We start from the raw sequence: 22,035 nt of genomic DNA on the forward strand, positions 1-22,035 counted from the left end.
AAATGGTATGAGCAGGTAAGTACAACAATAAATGGCACTCTAATATGAGGTGTACAGTTAACAGTTAATAAACACTCCAAAAATGCACAGCGTGTATCAAATAATCAATAAACACTCCAAAATATGAGATACAAGAGTTCTCTAGTGGTTCCTCTCCTCTAGGGGGTCTGTCTCTTCCTCCTGCCTCTTTACTGAGGCTACTTTTCCCCAAGTGTCTCCCCAGTGGGAGACCCGTTGCCCCACTGACTCCCGTGTCACAAGGAGCTAGGTGGGGCAGTGTTCATAAGCTCCCTGGCCTGGCTAATGTTTCTCCAAGGGAGAGCTCAGTTCCAGCCCTCAGGGGAGCGGCGTGACTTGCTCACGTGTCCCAGTGGCTCAATCCTTTTCAGGAGGAGTTGCGGGCCTGGGCTGTCATGCATGCCCAGGGCTGTGCCGCTCTGAATACTGCTCCCCACGCTCAGGAACAGCTCTGTTCCCAGGGCTCTTGCGGACCTACTGCAGGGGATGGGTTCCAGACCACTCGGCCCCTCCTTCTCCAGGGAATTACACCCCACAGTGACTCTCCTCGTGGTAGCACTGGCTCCCGTGACCGGCCTCACACCATGGTTAGAGACCTGAGCCGCCTTGCTGTGGCTCCCAGGATCCCAGTCCCTCGTGGACCCTCCATGCAGCAACAATTGCACTGCAGCCCAGCCTCATGCCAAGGTTGGAGACCCAAGCCACCTCACTGCAGCTTCCAGGGTCCCAGTCCCTCGTGGACCCTCCGTGCAGCGACGCCTGCACCGCCCACTGCTTCTGTCCAGTGGCAGAATCTTTCAGGCTCTTCTGGGCAGCTGGATAGGCCCACTGGGCAGCTCTCCCAGCTCTTCTTGGCCCAGGACCTCTTCTTTCTTTGTCCCTCACTGACTGCGCGGCATGCTTAGCACATGGCTACTTATACCCCCTTCTGGGGCTCCACCCCCAGATTGAAAATGAACCAGTCAGAGGGCTGCAACTGCAGTTCCCAATTAAGTCCGCTCCTGCCCCCACTTTGGAGTAGAGACGAAGTGGACTCTCCTCCTAGCTCCTCCCTTGCCTGTCTCTAATTGGTGGGTTTTGCCCCATCAATCGCATTTGTGGTCTCCTAAGCCTGAAAAGCCCGGCAAGCCCGCCACACACCTTTCCATAATCTATAAAAAATCAGGAAATTTATCTTCATCCACCTTCATCCATCTCCCTATCAACACAGCAAAATAAAAAGAACATTGTGCATGGGCAGACTATCCGTGCCTAGCATGGAAAGATACAGCACCATGAGTTTCAGCACAGGCTAGGACCCAAAACACACAGTCAGGGTCCCCAGGGGGTTTATATTGCAGTCAGCAACTGGTATCAAAGTGCATGTGTAGAGATCTTATTAGGGTTCTTATAAACTGACGGTTAGTCAGATTGAAAAAGGGATTAGACAAATTCTTGGAGGAAAGAGGTATCAATAGCTATTGAGCATGGGAGTTAGGGACACAGCCTCTGAGTTAGAACTTCCTAGGCTTTAAATGCTGGAGACTGCCAGTGAGAGAGGAACAGTGGGAAAAAACCCCTGGTTGTACCCAATTCACTCTCCCCCTCATCATTCATTGTGCCACCATGTGACACAGGATACTGGGAAAGATGGACCTACACTCTGACCCAGCAAATTGCAGTTCTGATTTTCTTATGTTCTAGATCAATGGTTCTCAACCCTTTTCTGTACCAGGACCCATTTGTAAACATCAGTGGTCAGTCCTGGGGGACAGCCCCAAACAACCCCCTGCAGGCTGGAACTCTGCCAGCTTGCAAGGGAAAAGCGATGGTTTCCTGCATTTTTCTCCTTTAAAGGAGAATCCATTTTTAAAGTTTGTTCATAACCCTTTTATATATTCTTTATAAATATAAATTATATACTAAAATACAAACATCCACAGTAACATATTTTAATTTTATTTAAAAAAAATATTCTTGTCTATGTGTGAATGTGGGTGGGTGAGTATCAGGGGTTTGTGGGGGGTGGATGGGTATGGAGTTTGTGGGGGGATGTGGAGTGTGTAGGGAGTTGTGGGGTGTGGGGGTGTGTGGGTGCATATGTGTGGTGATGTGTGTGTGTATAGCAGTAAGAGGGGCTCCCCCCAGAGATGCACAGGTGTGTGTGGGGGGTACATGTGGGGAGGGGGGTGAAGAGTATGCGGGGGTGTGGAGTGTGGGGTGCGAAGTTTGTGGGGTGTGTAATTGTGTGTAAGGGAGGGTGTGGTTGTGGGGTTTGCAGGGAAGGGTTTGTGGGTATGTCAGGTGTGCATGGGAGCCCCTCATGTGTGCCCCCCTGAGCTGGTCAGCACCCATCCCTGACCCACAACTGCCCAGAGCCCACATGCCCTGCAGTGCCTCCCTGCCACCACCAGCAGTGCGCAGCCTCTGCCCCACCTCATGCCCATTCTGGACACACCCTGGCAGGAGCGGACCAGCCAGAACCCACGCATATAACCCTGACCCCAACCCGCACCACACCTGCTCCACACCTTCCACCCATGGTGCATCCTGCTGCCACCCAGAGCCCGCGCCAGGCTGCCCTGCAGCATTGCTACTAACACAGCCACCTCCGGGCAGGGCAGCAGTAGCAGTGCACAGCAGATTCAGGGCAGGCCAGCATGGCTGGATGGCTGCAGCAGGAAGGGTCTGGCAGCGGTGAGTGGGAGGGGCTGCTTTTCTGCTGCACTGAGGAACAGTCTCTGCCCAGCCACAGCCGCAGCCGCTGCCACTGCTGCTGCTGCTGCTGAGCCTGAGTGGGCAAGTCCAGAGCAGGCACGGGGCATGCCAGGTCAGGGCTATATGCACAGGTCCCCACCAATACTACAGGTCTAGAGCCAGTGGTGGTGGCAGCTGGAAGGAGCCATCGCCACCTGGGCTGCCTACAAAGGCAGTCCAGCTGCAGAGTTGCCCCAGCCTGCTGCATGCCCAGGGGGTGTCAGGACGTGCCACAGGCAGGTGGTGCCTGGGCCAGGCGGGATCAAGGGACCTGCTGCGGGCTAAACAAAGCCCCTTTGCAGGCCAGATGAGGCCCTGTATTTTGCCCACCCTGTTATATAGCACTGAACCAAATTTCTACAAAGCCCTGGTTTAAGCAAAGAGGAAAGAAGAGGGTCAAAGTACTAAACTGTAAAATGCTGAGAATTAGACAAAAGAGACAAGATGAAATCCTAACGTAGGAGGCAATGTGATAAACAATGGCAAGATTAGTCTGGCAATCACTTGGTCCCATTAATCCAGGAGAGCCCACTGAGAATTTTAAAAAAATGTTAAGAAGAAAGGTAGAAGGTTTTGTGTTTTGGGAAAGATGAATGGGAATAAAATGGTTTATCCCAGGATAAATGAAACATCTGTTTGTAGCATAAAGAGGGAGGGGAGAGGAGGAAGAGGTCAAACAGAGCAAGAAACAGGAGTTTTTTTGCTTGTGTTTGCTTGTGTTTGCTGGAGCCGATCTGGGACAGCTAGAATTCCCTCATGGATAGCCTAGCTTTAGGAGTCCTGATCAAATGTTCACAACTGTAATTATTGTTGGAGCAGTTGATAAGAAGTGTTGTAATGTTGACATCAAATTTACAGTGGATATTTGTTAAAGTATTTCAAACACATGCCTAAAGTAACTGTAAGGCTGCTACTTGCATTTAAATTCAATAAAATAATTTTAGCAGAATTACCAATGTCAATTAAATTTCCAACACCGTTCTGTATTTACACTACTTATTTTTACTTTTGCTGGCTATACTAAACTTAACATGCACGTGTGTACCTGTGCAATACATCACAACTGCATTTTACTGTGTAGACAGGCACCCACTAATTTAAAGTGTTAGCAACCTCCCCTTCTTGGTTATGAAAGCAACACACCGCCCCACACACGCTTAACGTTTTGCAAGTTAAACTCTCTGGAGAACTTCTTTTGCACTAAAAAAACAGAGAATTGGAAAGAGCTCTATCTTAGGAAAGATGTTTTCTACCTGCATATAGCTCTAGATCCTGCAAGTTTTGCCCATCTTAACCCTTCATTTGCAGCACAATTGTCCTTTCTATTGCAGCTTTTGTGTGTAAAGTTTTTTCAGAATTGAGTGAAGCAAAACATGGGATTTGCCCAAAGCTAAATAGGGGTTTCTTACCTTGTAATCCTGGCTAGACTTCTCTATGGAGATCACAATGTGTGCTCAGTGAACCTGGGACATTCTGCAAGTCAAGCAAATTAGATTTTATCCTCTTTGCAGAAAAATTCCAGGGGCTCAAGGTGTTTCTCACACACCCTGCCTGCTCCTGGACTGGGATTTCCCACCACTTTAAAAGTCTTTTCAGCACTTTTAGTTAACCCTGCTTGGAGAGGTTTTATTTCCTAGTGCCCCATGGCTTAGCATGCCCTATAGTGTCATGCACACACCAAGCATCTCAGTCTGGAAGACTTGTAATTGCTTTTCTTCGCCACCAGGTGGTGCTGTGCTTTTTCTTTAGTCTGTCGGTGGTGATGTGAATTTATTTTAGGTGTTATCCTTAAACCCTCCCCACTACTACTCAGCTGACCAGGGCTGGGTTGGAGTGAGGTGTGGCTTTCAAAATATATTATTTTAAATATACATGGGTAGGAAAATGGCCGAGCAAGAGTAAACCCATTGTGTGCAACAAGTGGTAGTTAATTACCCATTGGTAATTTTTTGCTGCCTGTAATGTATGTGCTCCCAGTGTACCCACCGCCCACACCCCCGGCCTGCTGCATGCGCAGGGTTCATAGCTGCCCAGCACTGCAGCATCAACAGAATGGTAAGTTTGCAAAGTTTTGAGTTTGCTACCCATACCCTAAGACTTCCTTGAACATTTCTCTCTTCAAACCTTCCTATTTCAAACATTCCCATTTCAGAACCATGGGGAATAGTCCAAGTGGACACTGCCTGTCAGACGCACCACTTAACATATCCACCAGCCCACCCAGTTTTGTGTCTCCTTTCTTCCCCCTCTCTCCGAACAATGCAGCAAGCCCACCAGCCAACGAAGGATAGAAAAAAGAACAAAGAACGACAGTGTTTAGATATTGTATAGATATTTTGTATAGATAGAGTTTTATAGATATAGAGATATTTTGTATAGCTAGAGATAGCTTTAATATTTAATATTATTTATATATCATTTTCCTTACCTTAATTATTATCTATTGTTTAATGTAAGTACTTTTACTTAGGTTGTCTTTTTATTTTATTTTGATTTTTTAAAAATGTACTCCTTTTTCTGTTAATAAAAGTTTTGTAATTTTTTTGTCTCTATATATGTGTCATGTTTTATTTCATAGGCAATTAGCATGGGTAATTGGGCCTGTGTGGGGTAGATTGGCAGACTTGATGACGGTGCCCTCCTCAGCCAGTGTAGGGATTCTTTGCTTGGGTGGGGCCATTTACGGAGTCATGGCATTATTGGAAAGAGTTGCAGGGTGGGCTGTTATCAGAGGCCAAATGCTTGTTTCCTCCCCGCCCTCCATCCCAATGTACTGTGATCCTGGTGAGCCTGTGGGTGAAGCCAGTATCCTGTACCCCACCCCAGCCCTAGTGGCAGGCAGGCAAGAAGGCATTCATGGACCCTTATCAAAGGCGATTAGTAACTCTTTCTTGTATTATAATGCATGGTCCCTAGAGGGGGGCGGGGTGTCCCCCTGGAACCTGGAACATCTTGAAACAGCATTTTTTCTGCCCATCCCTCCCTCCCTCTGCTTCCACACCACAGCTGACCACAGGGAGCCAGGTAGTGAAGGTAATGGCGGAGCAACGTATTATGGGACGTTCAGTTGTTTTGGTCCTACCACCACCAGTGGTAGTATATGTGCTGCCCCCCACCACGCTCGTGTTCCATCTGGCACCATCACCCCCTGCCCGCTGCCACTGTACCCAGCGCGATTTTCAGTGCAGAGCACAGCAGCATCTCCAGAATTGTAAGTTTGCAACAGAGCGTGGTAGCCTTTAACCCTTCAATATTTCAAACCTTCCTATTTCTTATAATTCCCATTCCCATTCCAGTACCCACTGCCCCTGCCCACTACACCCACTACCACGGTGTTCAGCACTGCCCAGAACAGTGGCATCAGCAGAATGGTAAGTTTCCAACTTTCTGAAAGTTGGTACCTACCTACCCCTTAACACTTCAATATTTCAAACCTTCCTATTTCTTATATTTCTTATAATTCCCATTCCCATTCCAGAACCACAGTGATTAGTCAAGGTGGACACTGGCTGCCAGACCATCCCTCCAGACTATGAAGTGTCCCTGCTGATATATAGGTAATAAATGTCCCAATGACTGGTGTGGGTTCTGCGAGCAGGCAAGTGGTGTTTCGACTTCTGTTGGTTCAAACCTCTGTTCTTCTTTTTTCTCCCCTCCCTGCAAAACACTATGGACATCAGAGATAGAAAGTTTTCAATATTGATACTACCCAGAAGCCACCTTTTTTCATTAGGGTTATAAAGTTCAGAAATTTGAAATTGTGTCAGTTTTTTTTTCATTCATACATACATATATACATACATAGGCAGATTGCGTTTCAGGAGTGGGTGGGTGTCGGTCAGTTGGGAGAAGTGCTGGCTACACCTGCCCTTCTCAGCTTGGGGATCCTTTGCTTGCATGCAAGATAGTTTCACAAAAGACAAGTGGTCACATGAATCATTCACTATTAACAATTGTTTATAAGGTGGAGCATTTATGGAGTCATGGCATTACTGGGAAGATGGGAGGTCTTCCAATCCCTAAGCCACGATCACCTTGTTGTAAGTAATTGTCATCTCATCATCCCCCACCCCCTCCGCCCGTCCGCCCCAGAACTGGACAGACAAGAGTAAAAAGCAGCAAGTGGCAATACTTGGTGTGGCAGGGCACTGTTTGTGCCTGCCACTTTAAGGGGCCATAAGACAGCAGCCGGCAGGTGCCTGATGAGGGCAGCCATTTTGGATTCAGGGCTGCCTATATAAGCAGGGCATTTTGCAGTGAGAAGGCCAGGCAACAACACCACCTGGCTGGAGGGCTGCTGGTATCGTTGGGAGGTAAGGGAGGAGCTGTAGGGGATGGTCAGGAGGCTCCTGGTCCTGGGCATGACCTAAAACTGCACCCTGCCAGGAGTGGGTGGCCTGGTGGGGCTCTCAGTGGTGCAGGACCCCCCCAGGAAATGCCAGGCCAGTTACCACCCTAGTGAAAGGTGGGTTGGGGTGCCTTAACCCCTAGCTGCCACATCTGGGTGGGTTACCCCTTGTTGGAGGATCTGGAAGGTGGACCCCATGGAGAAAGAGTGAGGCCATAGACACACACCTGTCTGAACTTTCCCTGACTGGTCAATGCTGGGGCCAGGACTGAAAGGGTCAAAGGGCCAGGGTCCTACCGTGAGGAACACCCAAGAGCTGAGGGCCTGGGGTCCCGACTGGCCTGGAGGTGGGCCAGGGACAGTGAGCCAAAGGCCCCGGGGGGACCACACCTGTAGGAGGGAGCTATGAAGGCGGAATAGGCTGCCTGAATGGAGGGATCTAAGTGGGGTTCAACTGGCAGGATTCTGGGGCCCAAGGCGGGCTGGTTATATGCATAACATCTGGATGCCATCTGTGAGGCTTGGACTGTGGTGTAGGGGAGGAACAGAGCCGCAATAGTGCCCCCTGGCATTGGGGCAAGAAAAGGCAGCCTCCTGCTTTATTAACATCAATGAAATAATTACCAACAAGGCATGGTGGGCAAGAAGGCAGGTGGCTAGCCCAGAAACAGGTGAGTGGGCCACAGGGAAATTGGGCCCAAGAATCCCTGTTACACTTGGCCAAGCATGCATGCAGGGAGCTTGAATGAGGGTAACTCTTCTGTGTAATGGTTGGCTTTTGTTTTTCCCATCGCCCACCTACAAAACACCCTCCCCAATCAATCAAAACACCGTCCCCTCCCCAAGCAATCAATCAAGCAGGAACAAGTACAAATCAGCATTTTGTCTTTCTGCTCTTCATTTTTTCACAATAAATTGAAATGCTATCTATTTCAGCTGGGAAATCACAATACAGCTGAAACAGTATAGACACTTTTGTTTGATTAATATTGATCCATACTGATCAGTATTACTACTATCAAGCATGTAGTAGCATAAGTGTGTGTGTGTGTATGTGTGTTGCACGCACATGCCTGTGTGTACGTGTAGACAGGCTGGGAATTTTCCCTCATCAGAAGCAGGGTCATATTTTGGCCCCAGAAATAGGGCAACAGGGAGGGAGAGGCCACAGCCCAGGGTGCATCAGGGGGATGTTCAGGCCAAAGCCTGTTCAGAGTGGGCATGCATGGCTTGTGAAGGGTGATACACCACTTACACTTTATGGGCATGTGATAATATGATTTTTTTTTTTTTTTTATTGTAATGAAGACAATATTGTAAGCATTCAGTTACTTGGTCTTCTTTGCCTTCACCCCACCATCACCTTGAACCGGCCCTGGCTCTCTGAACCAGAGTGGTGGCCACCTGGCCCTGGTGGCAGTGTTATGACCCTCCTCTAGCTCAAGTGCATTTCGGGGAGCAGGCTCAGCTGTATTGGCTACCTCCTGAACAGAGGCTAGCCAAGGGGAGCTACTTTTGCCTTTGTGTACCTGCTTTTTAAAGCGGAAATTCGTCTAGGACTTGCTTTGATGCTCGGATTTGGTCCAGGACATCATATATCCAGTCATATGGCTTCTGGGATTCCGCAGCCATCTCTACCAACTTGTGCACGTTTTCGTCCACATTCTTCAAGATGGCATCATCTAAACGTGTTTCGTCCCTGCCCCACCCTCCCCAGCGGAGAAAATGCATACAAGCACAGAAAGAGAATCCACCATTCAGACTGCCCAAAACAATGGCGTATACCCCTCATCCACTCCCGGAACAGCATGCTGACCCACCACCAGCCGCACATGAGCATAACCCTACCTTGGCCCCCAAAGCACAACCAGCACAAACCCAAGCAGTGCCTGACTGTGCAAAATTTTGCCCAGTATTTTGTTTTGGAGCTGTTTCAATGCATTTTGAGCTCAAAACAGTGAAATCGAAACAAAACAAAAGCCTTCAAAATAGCTTTGAAATGAAACAAGGGCACTCAAAATGTTTTGAAAGGAAACGGAGAACAGTTCCTTAAGCACATCTATGCTGGCATTCCTTCTGCACACTCTGTGGGATCCCAAGGTGGTGGTAGTCTTTGTCATCCTCCACATTGTTGACAACAGCCCCGGGAATCCCAGGGCCATGTAAGGCAGCTCAAACTCTGTCCAGAGATGCCCAGGAGGAATTCTGTCCAACCAGACTGAACAGAGACTTTCCTGGGGCAACTGGGGACCTTAGGACACCATTAGCTCCAAGGCATTGGATCAAAAATGGTACTAGTGCTCAATGCATGGGGATCCCAGGCCCCATGTCTCTACCAATGTCTCCTTGCAGCCATCATGATGTCTCTCATGCAGCCTGTGCCCATTTCCCCATCTCTACAAGCAGACCATAGATACATAGTTGGAAATGCTCAGGTCATGCCACACTCACCTGGTTGCTACTGCCTGATGCCAAATTTCTGCTTGCTGACCATGTCCAGTCATGTGGTGGAAGCTGTACCTGGACCCAGTTGGAGTGGTCCACAAGTTTCCGGGTGGTGTTAAAGGAATTGGCTTATCCTGCTTGTTACCAGGGACCTGGAGCTGAGGTAACTGGACAGAGAAGAGATGATTGGCAGAAGGTACTCTTGGGCCCAGTTTCCTCAAGTGGAGATGACCTACTCATTTGCGGTCTGTGGGGAACCCCAAGTCCTGCCAAGAAATATTATAATCCCTGCTCCCAAAAGGAAAGCTCTGCTAATTCTGTGGTCAGGTGCTCGGATAGGTAATATTGCAGGGCCTGATGCTACTGACATCTTCAGCAGCAGGAAGTGAACCAAGAGGGTGAGGATGAGTGCATGGGAAGGCCACATTTGTATAGTTACTTGAGTCTGTATTTTTCAGAAATCTCACATGGTGTTGCAGTAGCTGGAGTGGGGGAGCCTTATAAAGGAGTTTGGTCAGCTCTGATAGGGATGAATCAGTAGTGGTATGTCTAGAACAGAGCCAGAGGCTACCAACCCCGAGCAAACGTTCCACTGTCTCACCCTGTACAGCACCTTTGCCCAAGGCACTACATTTTTCTCCTTATGCCTCTGAGAGACAGTTTGGTTATTATGTCAGGTTTACAGATGCCCAAGAATGAGATCAGACAGTGATTCTGTTCCAAGAGCCCAAGCCACAGACCAGGAGGATAGAGGCCTACATTAAACAGATGGAGAAGCGGTAGGAAAAAGAAAGAAAGCAACATGCTAGAAGACAGTCAAAAGAGACTCACAAATTAAACAACAAGAGGTTGCAAGGAACACCAAGTGCATGAGATGGGAGAACAGGCACAGACCCAGACAATGTGCCCAACTGGAAATCCACTCCATGTAAGAGAGAGAACCAGTCTGCAAGAGTTTGCAACCAAGTGCAGCAGTGATGAAGGAGAAGGCCTAGCAAACCACTTACACACACTCGGCAGGATCCTTGTCTTCTCTCTCTTCTTATTTTATTTCTAACACTATCCGTATAAACTAATTCCTACCTGTCAGTACCCATTGTTTAAATGCCTATGGCACAGTGGAAAATCCCCAGCAAAAACTCCCGCCAAGTCCAACGGCTACGCTTGTTTAAACTTTAACAAGCCCTCATAATTAGCTAACCATGCGCGGCACCCATTGGCCAGTTACAAATTATTCCCACTTGGCAACTGGCAATTGGCTTACTGACTATATAAAAGTAAAAGCAGTTTCCGCCCTCGTTGGAGAACTCCGCACATATCCTGGAGTAAACCTGGCGGACTGATCACCCACCAACGACTGCCCATCACTGACCTCCCTGACGTACCCCTTCCCCTGCACGCTCGATAAGCCGTTTACGGAATGTCTCATCTCGTTTCAAAGAGCTCTCGCTACGTTTGTAACTGCGTTTCAAAGTCAGCTTCTTCCTGCGCTGCACGCATCGGCAGCATAAGTAAACAATCTATTTTACCAATATGCATCTGTGCCTAATTCCACTCCACTCGTCGAAGTACCCACCTGACTTTCCAGGCTCCCGGCCATAGCCTGGCAAGCTGGTCGGACACCACATGGCATCACGAACAGGATCTGGGGAAGACGGAATGGAGTCGGAACTAGTTAAGAACTGCCCATGGAGCAGTGGGGAGCGCCTAATGTCCGACTCGGACGATCTGTGGGCGCACATTGCCTATCATCAGGCAGGCAGGAGGAGTTCAAATGTGGTCGCCGGTTACCTCTCCCTCAGAGGAGAAGAGGGAGTCGGAAAAGAGTGGGCCGCCCAACTGGGCCCGAGCTCTTTCGGGTGTGTTATGAGCGGAAAAGGGGTCGTGTACAGACCAAGGGACGAAGTGGAAACACTGTCCCTGGCACGGGTAAAAGCGACGGGCGCGGTGAACCCGACCCCTGCCCAAGAGTTTGCCCGCTGCATTCGGCACGTACGAGAAGGCGGGAAGGGGACACCCCCCGACAAGTTCAACTGTCTGACCCTGGCACCCCAGTCACGCGGCCATGAACTGCTCACCCAGCTCCGTGAAAGTTTAGAAGCGGAGGGCCGCACCGTGACTAGGTGGGCAGGCCCCAAATGGGAGAAAGGGAAAATGATTAATGTACTGTTCCGCACAGTTTCGCTCCTGTTGCGCGAGAATGCAAACTTAGAAACCCAGCTAGCCACGGTCAGCAAGGCTGCCGTGGAAATGGCGGCACAGCAAAATCCCAAACCACCGCCCGAAAATGGCGCCGAGGAAAAGGAGAAGTACCCGGGAGGCCCAGAGAAGAAGGAGGAAGAGGGCAGCATCACAAAAGAGCAGGCGGGAACGCAGCCAACGGCCCCGCCCCCCAGGGTGATGCCGCCCCCAACGACCCCGCCTCCTTATTATGGGGAGGAACCACCGAGCGGGAACCTATACCCAACCCTCCCGCCAGGCACGCCAACGTCCTCAGTGGCCGCTCACCCCATAGCCTTGGTCAAACAAATAACCAACCCGCAAGGCGTAACCCGCACCACCACCACCTACCGCACCCGCAATCGAGCTGAGTTACAAGAGTTGTGCAGGGAATCGAAAATAAAGCCCGCCGAAACACTAGTTATTTGGGTGGGATGCCTTGTAGTGGAATTCGGGTCTGAGTTATTAGACCTAGAGGAAGCCTGTTTCCTAACCCGTCAGGCCTCATGGAGCGGGGGACACGTTACCGACCTAGTGCAGGTAATGGGTAACATTCACTGGAACATCCTGCTCCCATCCCTTGTCGCAGGACAAATCGATCACAAATCTCACGCGTGGCATGACGGACGGTCGGGAAAGCCACTGCAGAGCCCGGAGCAGTCCCAGCCACTCTCGAGGCCATAGAAGCCTGCGTAGAGGTTTACGGGGGAGAGAGCGTTATCACCCTTCAGCTCCTCCTCAACCCGCTGGCCACTCAACTGGCCGGGAACATCCTAAGCCAACTCCCACAGCTACAAGCCCTCATGAAGTCAGCGACTACGGACCTAGCCGACACACCGAACCGCCTCGCTGCATACCCGGTCGAGTACCAAAGGCCAAGATACCATCAACTCGATCCTCGACAGGAATTGAAACTGCCACCTCAGAGAACGCCGGAAGAGAGAGCCATGTTCGAATTTCTCCTGAACCACTCCAAGCTTACCAAACAACAGCTATGCGTCCTAGGGGATGCAGGACAACGACAACTAGCACACGAACTGGGCTTTAGGTATACTGAGAAGTCAAAAAACGAGTAGCTGCCGCCGGTCAGGCCGGCAGCAGCGACCTTAAACCTGACCCCGCAGACCCTCGCCCCTACACTAAACTCATTGTTTACGACCCCACTGATCCAACAACACAGCGTGAAGTTTTCTTCCTCCTCGATACAGGGGCCCAAGTTAATGTTATAAACCCATCAACGCCTCATACGAAAACCACAAAAACCATCGTGGTACAAGGTTTAAATGCCACAGCAACCACTGCAAAGGTTAAGTTCTCAGTGGCCAGTTACCGCAAGGCGCTTGAGGTGGTCCTAGGGGGCATTAACATCCTGGGAATTCCCGGCATCAAGGCACTTCAGCCAAAGGAGCAAATATTGCAAGCCCTCCCACTCTCTATAACCGGGCCTGACCAACACCAGTCCATGCTCTGCAATACATCTACATGGCGCTATAAACCAATCCCAACCAACGATCCCCTAAAGGGGGCACTAATCGATCTTCTGGAGCACCTCGAACAACAAGGGTGCATCAGACCAATAACAGCCAGTACTTGCCTCTCGCCGGGATGGGGAATCGCGAAACCAGGAAAACCCAACGAAGTCTGACTAGTGGTGGACTACCGTGAGGCCAACAAGCGATACCAACCACTCATGCAACCTAACGCCTCCACGCTACCCCAATGCCTGTATTGTCAGGTTCGACCTAGAAACCACTATACACAGCCCAAGCAAAAGTCTTTGTTATGTAACTAATGCCCATCTGCAATGATAAGGAGGAGACAGTCTTAGATAAAGGAGGCTTGAAAACAAAAGCAGAATCAGAGGACTAGGGCAAAGAGCTGATTTAAATATTAAGATTCACACCCCTAGGTGGGGAGAAAGTATGCTAATGAAACATACATGTATGGAAATGAGATACATAGCTAAAACACAGGTATAGAGACATGCTCAGTAAAGAACTCCTTGCGTCACTCCCTTATAACCAATTAGCAAACAAGAATGCTTATGAAGGTCCAATACTCCTGTATAAAAGATGCTCATAATTAAGAATCTGTGTGCTTGTTACGTGAAATTATTCCGCTTGCACCTTGTATTGCTAGCAATAAATCTTCTTTATACTCTCACCCCTGGTATCTTTATTGGCTTTTGCATACCGGGCACGATCCCAGACTTGAGCTGGGGCTCAACAGTAGGATGGGGCCACGAGCACCATAAGCCACCTGAACCCTGGATGCTCAACAAAGGAGAAGGTCTGGCCATGTGTTGAGGGGGCACTAAATATGTGTGTCAATGGCACCACGTACAAGTGGACAGTTTGCCTGCAGGGATACCGCAATGCACCAGCGTTAGCCACAGGCGCCATGAATGATACGCTAAAGGAGTTCCGTACCTCCTACATTCTACCCGGCCAAGATGAATTAAAAATTTGGAGCTACGTCGACGATCTCGCCATCATGGGCCGCACCCGGCAAACGGTCGCTGAAGTCACCAACAACCTGGTCACCCATCTCAATGACAAAGGGTGGACAGTCAACTTAAGAAAATTGAAACTACAACCTACAGCCGACATCACGTTTTTAGGCACCAGATTCATCAACAAAACAAGGTTTGGCGTAACCCACGGAAGCCCAGACACCAGCCCATTGGAGGGACAATTACCAACAGGCAAAAACCGACTCCAGAAATTACTTGGGTATCTCAATTGGTACCGACACCATGTACCCCAGCCCACCTACCCGTACTCACAAAACTTCAATGTCAAATCCGCAACAAGTCTCAAAAATTCACGCCCTGGACCGAGAGGGACGGGAAAGATCTCCATAAACTTCTTACGGCCATTAGGACAATGCCACTCCACGCATTCGACTTTGCCGATCCAATGACAGTGACTCTAGGATACACTGCCAGCCACATGTGGGCCACAGCCCACAACTCTCGTGGCGAATTAACTTATACCTCCCACCGAACCCTCCAAGCAGCTCAACACCGATATGGAGCCATCGGGAAAACCTTGATGGCAGGGCAACTTATAGAACTGTTGTCTCATGGACACAGGACACTCCGGGCATCCGGCGCCACCCTCTTACCCTTGTTAAATGCCAGAAAGCCTGACCCACAGTTCCAAGGGGAACCATCCACCTGGAACACGCTAGTGCTCAACCATCACTACCATTGGCATTGCTGGAAATGCCAAGACCTGCCACCCAGCCCTGACACCGCAGAAAATGCCTCACCTGTCCTCTATGGAATAACAGCCCCAGCCTGGATGGCATCCGACGGCACAACCCGAGGCGATGGAGGCTACAGATTCTATTGCAAACCCTGCCATGACACGAAACTTTACATGGGATGCAGCTCGGCCCAAAAGAATGAACTGCTAGGGTTCAAAGAAGTAGTACAACATTGCCTCCAACACCATGACGGGACACTTCCCACTCCCGTGATTGCAATTGATTCCCAATATATTTATAAAATTGTTACCGGTACAGGAGCGCCAATGCAAAACTTAGACATCTGGCAAAACATTTTCGATACGCTGGCCACCTTCACTATTTTCCCACTAATCAAACACACCAAGTCACACAAGCCCGGGACCGACCCAGTACATGAGGTCATCGATAAACTCTTGGAAGACCAACTCCACACGGACATTGTTTTACCTGTTGAGCAAGTACAGCAAAAAGGTGAAATAGACCCGTTTCTGGCCTGGCTCCACAACCATTGGGGACACCCTGGACCACGAGCTTGCCACACTCGCTGGCGGTCAGCCACAGACAATCATACCCCCTATGGGTCGAGAACCGATTGGGAATGGGTAGCCCAAGCTTGTGAGCCTTGTGCCAAAGAAAAATGCCACCAAACGAAATACCAAATCAGAGCGTTAGACCCACTTCAGTTTGCACCCGGAAGGGTCTGGCAAGTGGACTTGCTGGGATCCCTGCCCAGCGTGAAACCTCCAAATAAAGGACTCGTTATCATCGACCTTGGCACACGACAACTTCAAGTAATCCCGCTACGGAAAAGTCATGCCGCAGCTGTCATATCGGCACTAACTACAGCATTTGCCAGTTGGCAACCCCCTAATGTAATTCAATCAGACGGCGGCCCACCGTTCAATTCTGCAGCACTTGACAAATTCGCTCACCTCCATAACGTCACTTGGCATCTCCACCTCCCATACCATCCCCAATCCAATGGGGTGGTAGAAAGACACATTGGCCTTTATAAGGAGCAATTGCGCTTAAAGGGAGGCGGGACCTACAAAAACTGGACGAAATTAAACCACGACGTCCTTATCTCGCTCAATGCAGACAAAACCCTATGGGATAAGTCTAACCCCCGACACCCAGAACCGTGGCACCCGAAGTTCGCACCGGACGAACTTGTCTGGATCACCATCCCACACCCACACCAATCGCACCCGCGAGTATACAAAGGAAAAATCATCAGCGCAGAGCCATACCCGAACACCTACTCCGTGCGCTTCGATGAAGGCGAAAAACAGCAACAAATCCTAGCTCACCATAACTGGTTATCTCGCCGCTCACACCTCCACACAAACAGTGTTGTAGAACAAATTTACTGCTCTTAAATTTTTCCGTACAGGTCCAAAGCCCAAGACACACAATGATCGTAAATCCAGGCCAAAGGAAAGGGAGCCACCGCGAACACTGAGACACCAACATGTGACGTCATCATGACATCTACCGGCACCGTCGTAATTGGACTTTTCTTAACTAACCTAATTTCATTTAATGTAGGAAATCCTACACCCCACAATACTGTTTTAACCTTGTTGTCATTTTGGGCCGACACCATAGACAGCCACGCAGGGGAAGACGGTCTTACCGCCTGTCTACGCCTTCCTCTCTCTGTTAACAACCCTGTCTTTACCCCCTACCTAACACCCTTGAATGTTACCAACTGGTTCGAAACCAGGTCCAGAGACCCGTGCCCTTTGATTAATGTAACTACACCCAAGCAACAAAGAAACGTAATTTCAACCTTGTTGTCAGGGTTAAGTGAAATCATGCCAACCAACCACCCAGAAAGAGAGAATCTCACCAAAATTATGCAAGGTCCGTATATCATCCAATACGGTTGGCTGAAAAATTTCACCTTCCCCCACCTTAATACAACCAAACAAAATTACAGGGAAGGTGAAAGCAAGTTCACGTGCTTTGCTATTCCATGGGGAATCAACCCCCAGGGCAAAGATTGGTCCAGGTCAGATAACTCTCTAACCTGGAACCCGTGGACCGTAACACCCCCGTGGCACCTCGCACTCCCACCCTGCACTGATTGTAAGCTATCCAAAGCCTCCGACCTCACCCTCTCACCCCTTATCAAACCCACACCTTTAACCACTTGGAACGCAGCCCTAGCTGTCAACATATCCAACAATCAATCCTGGTATTTATTTTATTACCCCATTTTGCGCGCAGCTATAATAAATAATGCCTGCCACGATACTGAATTGGGAGCACGACAGTCTGGTCCACCCAAGCGGGCCTGACAAGCCTTTCAATTTTCAGGCAATTGCGCATGATTAACCACCCCGGCTCCCTTAGGAATGTTGTGGGCTTGTTCAGATGGACACTTATATACAACCCTCCCAGCCACACTTTCTGGAGTACAATGTTTTTTATCCACCGTGTCACTTTGCCCCCGCTTATTTGCCAACACCTCCAGACCCCCTAGCCCAATGCTGCTCCATCGTCATAAACAAGAAGCAGTCTGGAGTACCCTTACTTGGGAGCAGCAAGTTCACAAAGGGTTTAAATGGGCAATGGAAGGTCAATTTGCCTGGGGAACTGGAATAACCAAAGCCCGAGTAGCCATCGCACATCTCGCTGAGCAAGTCGAAGTGCTCGCTAATCATACCGCTGATAGCCTGTATTTACTCAACCAGCAATTACAAGCAACATTTCGTATGACATTGCAAAACCACCTTGCCCTAGACGCAATGCTTCTCCAACAAGGAGGCCTATGCCAATATCTTAACCTGTCCCGCGACCTCTGTTGCATTAGTATACCAAATGTCTCGCTACCCCTAAACGATCAAATTGACGCAATTCGGAAAGTCACCACCGATACAAATAAAATCAATGGTATTGGGCAAGGGTGGTTATCCGACCTCTTCGGCTGGTTTGGCTGGGATGCATCTTTGTGGCTTTTGAACCTCTTAACACCCCTTATCCTGTTGTTAATTCCCCTGTTTAGTATTTGTATTTGCATTTGTGTTCTTTGTTGCGTTGTTCAATTTATTAAGAACAAACTTATTTCACTATCCGCTTTTGTATATACCCGCTTGCCATATGAACCCCCTGAATAAGACAACGACAACCTAAATGGCTTACAAGTACTTTAGTCCAAAACTGTGCCATCGGCAAGGGGGCATGTCAGTACCCATTGTTTAAATGCCTATGGCACAGTGGAAAATCCCCAGCAAAAACTCCCGCCAAGTCCAACGGCTACGCTTGTTTAAACTTTAACAAGTCCTCATAATTAGCTAACCATGCGTGCCACCCATTGGCCGGTTACAAATTATTCCCACTTGGCAACTAGCAATTGGCTTACTGACTATATAAAAGTAAAAGCAGTTTCCGCCCTCGTTGGAGAACTCCGCACACATCCTGGAATAAACTTGGCGGACTGATCACCCACCAACGACTCCCCATCACCGACCTCCCTGACGTACCCCTTCCCCTGCGTGTTCGATAAGCTGTTTACGGAATGTCTCGTCTCGTTTCAAAGAGCTCTCGCTATGTTTGTAACTGTGTTTCAAAGTCAGCTTCTTCCTGCGCTGCACGCATCGGCGGCATAAGTAAACAATCTATTTTACTAATATGCATCTGTACCTAATTCCACTCCACTCGTTGAAGTACCCACCTGATGTTCTGGGCTCCCGGCCATAGCCTGGCAAGCCGGTCGGACACCACACTACCAATTCTTTTCCTAGCACTACTCTTATAAACAATGGGAAACCCTATCAATTGGGGATATTAAGAATTACTGAAAAACTAATTCCTACCAATACTAATATTAAGCTACTGACTACGTGAAAATGAAAAACAACAAAAAAAGCAAAAGAACAACAATAAATATAACACAAAAACTGGGAACACTAGTAAACCTAAACACTTTTCCTATCTAGCGCTCTTGGTTGATACCAGCAGGAGTATGAAAAAATACTTAACACTGTCTTTTTCCCTGCCACATCGCTTGTCTCCATGGTGATGTGATGGCATAAAGGGGCACGTGTCATAAAGCAGCCTACGTCAGACCCTATACCTGGGATTTTCAACCAGGCTGCCTTGGCTTTCCTTTCTTCCTTCAGAGGGTTCACAGGCATCTGAAATTCTTTCTGCCTAAATTAAAAAATAAGGTGGTGGGATTTTTATGGGGCTCCTGTGCCACCTCCTGCCTTCGTCCCTACCCCTGGTCCCTGAAAAGGACAATATTTATTTTCCTGCAAGACATTTCTACCTGGGTCTGCTCAACAGTTTATTTAAACCCTTCTCAACCAACTGAGAAATGTGGTGGCTTTTTCAAGAAAACTCATTTTCCAGAGCTCCTGTGTGAGATCAGGATGTGGCACACAAAGGAAGGAGGTTGTATTTTTTTTGAGAGCATGTTATAGTTTATTTGTCCATTAAATGAATCAGGTTATCTTTGCGGATCAGCACCAAAGGGCAGGGTCACAGAAAGGGTAGACAGCCACCAAGATGGAGCTGCCTTCTTTGTTCCTCCCCCCCAGCCTCTCTGCCAATGAGCGCTGAGGGATAGGGTCTCTCTACTAAGCAGCACCAAGGGGTGAGGCCACCACAAAATGGTGCAATATTGGCTCTGAGGGCAGGTATTGTGATGGCCCAACAAAGCCAGAGAAGGATCGTAACCAGTCTGTTTTGCACTTTCCAGGAGCTTTTTGGCTGTCTTCACAGCTGATTCAATCTTCCCATGGCTCTGCAGGTGCTCTGGGAATGTTGCCTTGTGCTCCAACTCCCATTTTGTGCTAAACCATTTGAATCCCTGAGCTGCACATTGTGGCCTGTTGTTTGAATACAAGGTATTCAGTAGGCCATCCCTGGCCAAACGAGCCTTTAGCGTCCTGATCTCTGTTCCTGTTCAAGTATCTTCTAGGTAGTCCACCTCCCAAAAACTTGAGTGCTTATCTATTGTGACCATATTGTTTCTGTCCCTGATCACGAACAGGTCTGTCACAATCACTTCTCAAGGGTGTGTTGGGATCTCTTGAGGCTGCAGCATGTCCTCCTTCTCCCCGACTTTCCTGATATGAGACATACCCTTTTCCACTCCTGTGTCTTCCTTTCCATGTAGTACCAACCAGGGTCAGCAAGGACATCCTGAGCCTGACAGAATTTTGAATTATTTATTAAAATTTGGGGTCAAACTAAAGGGGATGTAGCTTGGGCTTTGGGAACAGTAACGACTCTGTGCCACAGCTGCGCTGGAATGTCCCAGCTGTGCAGGAAGGCTCTGGTCTCCCTGCACAATAGCACGGAGCCTCCTGCCCTGCCCTGCCCTGCCCTGCCCTGCAGAGGTTTGTCACCCTCACCCTGACAGGCCCAAACAGCTATTCTTCTCGGGCTCCAAGGAGAGCCTCAGTCTCACACAAGGCCCTCCCTGGGGAAGCTGTTTGGGGTGGAGGATATTCAGGGGACTCCAAGGGACCTGTAAGAGGAATGACAGTGTAGTAAAAATGTCTCATAATCTCACTACATAAAGGGCCTCACAGCTGAGAACAGTCTTCTCCTCTCTCCCCCACCACTACGGGGCCAGAAGTGGGGGGGTCCTGTTAGGGGGAGAGAACGGTCCGAACAATGCTTGGTTCACGATAAGGCTGATTCCTGTGGGAACACAGATTAGTTACTGCTTGCTTTGCACATAAACTTTGCAACCCTTGTTACTTGCCCGTTTTAGAACTACGCGTGTAGTAAAAACTTTGCAGAAAACTGTAGCCAATCACAGATTGCCACAATGGAATCTTGTTCATGAGGGGTATAAAAATGTAACTTTGGATGTGGCTAGGGGTCAACACGGCTTTGAGTATTGAACTTCCTTGTTGAACTTGTTTGCAAACAATAAACTGAGATGGATCCAACCTGAGTGTGACTCTCTCCTTGAGGTGTATTGGAAAAGCCTCCAGGGGCATGAAACTAGCCGTTTGTGCAACAACAGGAGGGAAGAAGGGAGTGCCAGAGGCCATAGAGAGGTTGAATGTGGAAGGGTCCATGGCAGGGATAGGACTCTAGCCCCAAAGATGCTCAGGTCCCTGCTGTCAGAGCGAGCTCACTGATGCCCTCCCTGGCTCATGTGGGCAGACGTTAATGTCCAGGCAACATCCACATGGGCCTATGAACAAGCCCTGTACCTTCCTCCTTCTCTTACCTGAGCCTCAGTCTCTGCAGTAGAAGCTGCTCCTCCTCCTCCCACTCTTGCTGTCTCTCCCGGAAGTACTGCTCCACCTGATGCTCCTTTTCTATCTACAACTGGAGGTTCACAGGAGGGAACAAAGGAGGAGTCAGCACAGACACCAGCAAGTGACCCCCACAGGACACATCCCCACAGACACGCCAGACACCCCTCCTCACCCCAAAGTAGGGACATGTGAGGCACATTTACATGCCAGTGGATCAATGCATATGACCTGGGGTGCACGATCATGCACACACACCCTTCTCTAGTGCACAGAGAAATGCATGTATTTGTCAGGACACCCTTGCATGTGCACACAGACTCCCAGAGTGTGGGATCCTTACTCTGTGTGTGTGTGTTTGTATTTGTACACATCCATCACTTACAGCCCAATAACACCATAAGCCATGTCTCAACAGGCACACAAACACATGTAACAGCTGCTGCTGGATTTGCAGCAGGGCTCAGGATCCCTGCAAAGGCAGAGCGGGAAAGTTTGCAGAAAGTTGTTGCTTGCAAGAGCACATGCATGTTTTTGATTGGCTCCTGAGGCAGGAGAGGGGAGGGAACTTGGCCCCTGGGACTCAGCCAGGCTCAGAGAAGGGAAGGAGCTGGGGACCACAGAGCTCCGGGAGGAACCACCCTGCAGCCTGCCTGTGAAGTGAACCTGCCCTTAGTGATGGAGAGAAGACTGTGGCGGGCCAGTAGGGGGCGCTCCTGCATTGAGCCGCCCACCTCCCTGCGCCCGACCACCTTCCAGGCTCCGAGTGCCTCCCTTGGGGTGCCTCCT

The sequence above is a fragment of the Alligator sinensis genome, unplaced genomic scaffold (assembly GCF_000455745.1).
Source record: "Alligator sinensis unplaced genomic scaffold, ASM45574v1 scaffold538_1, whole genome shotgun sequence".
NCBI lineage: Eukaryota > Metazoa > Chordata > Crocodylia > Alligatoridae > Alligator > Alligator sinensis.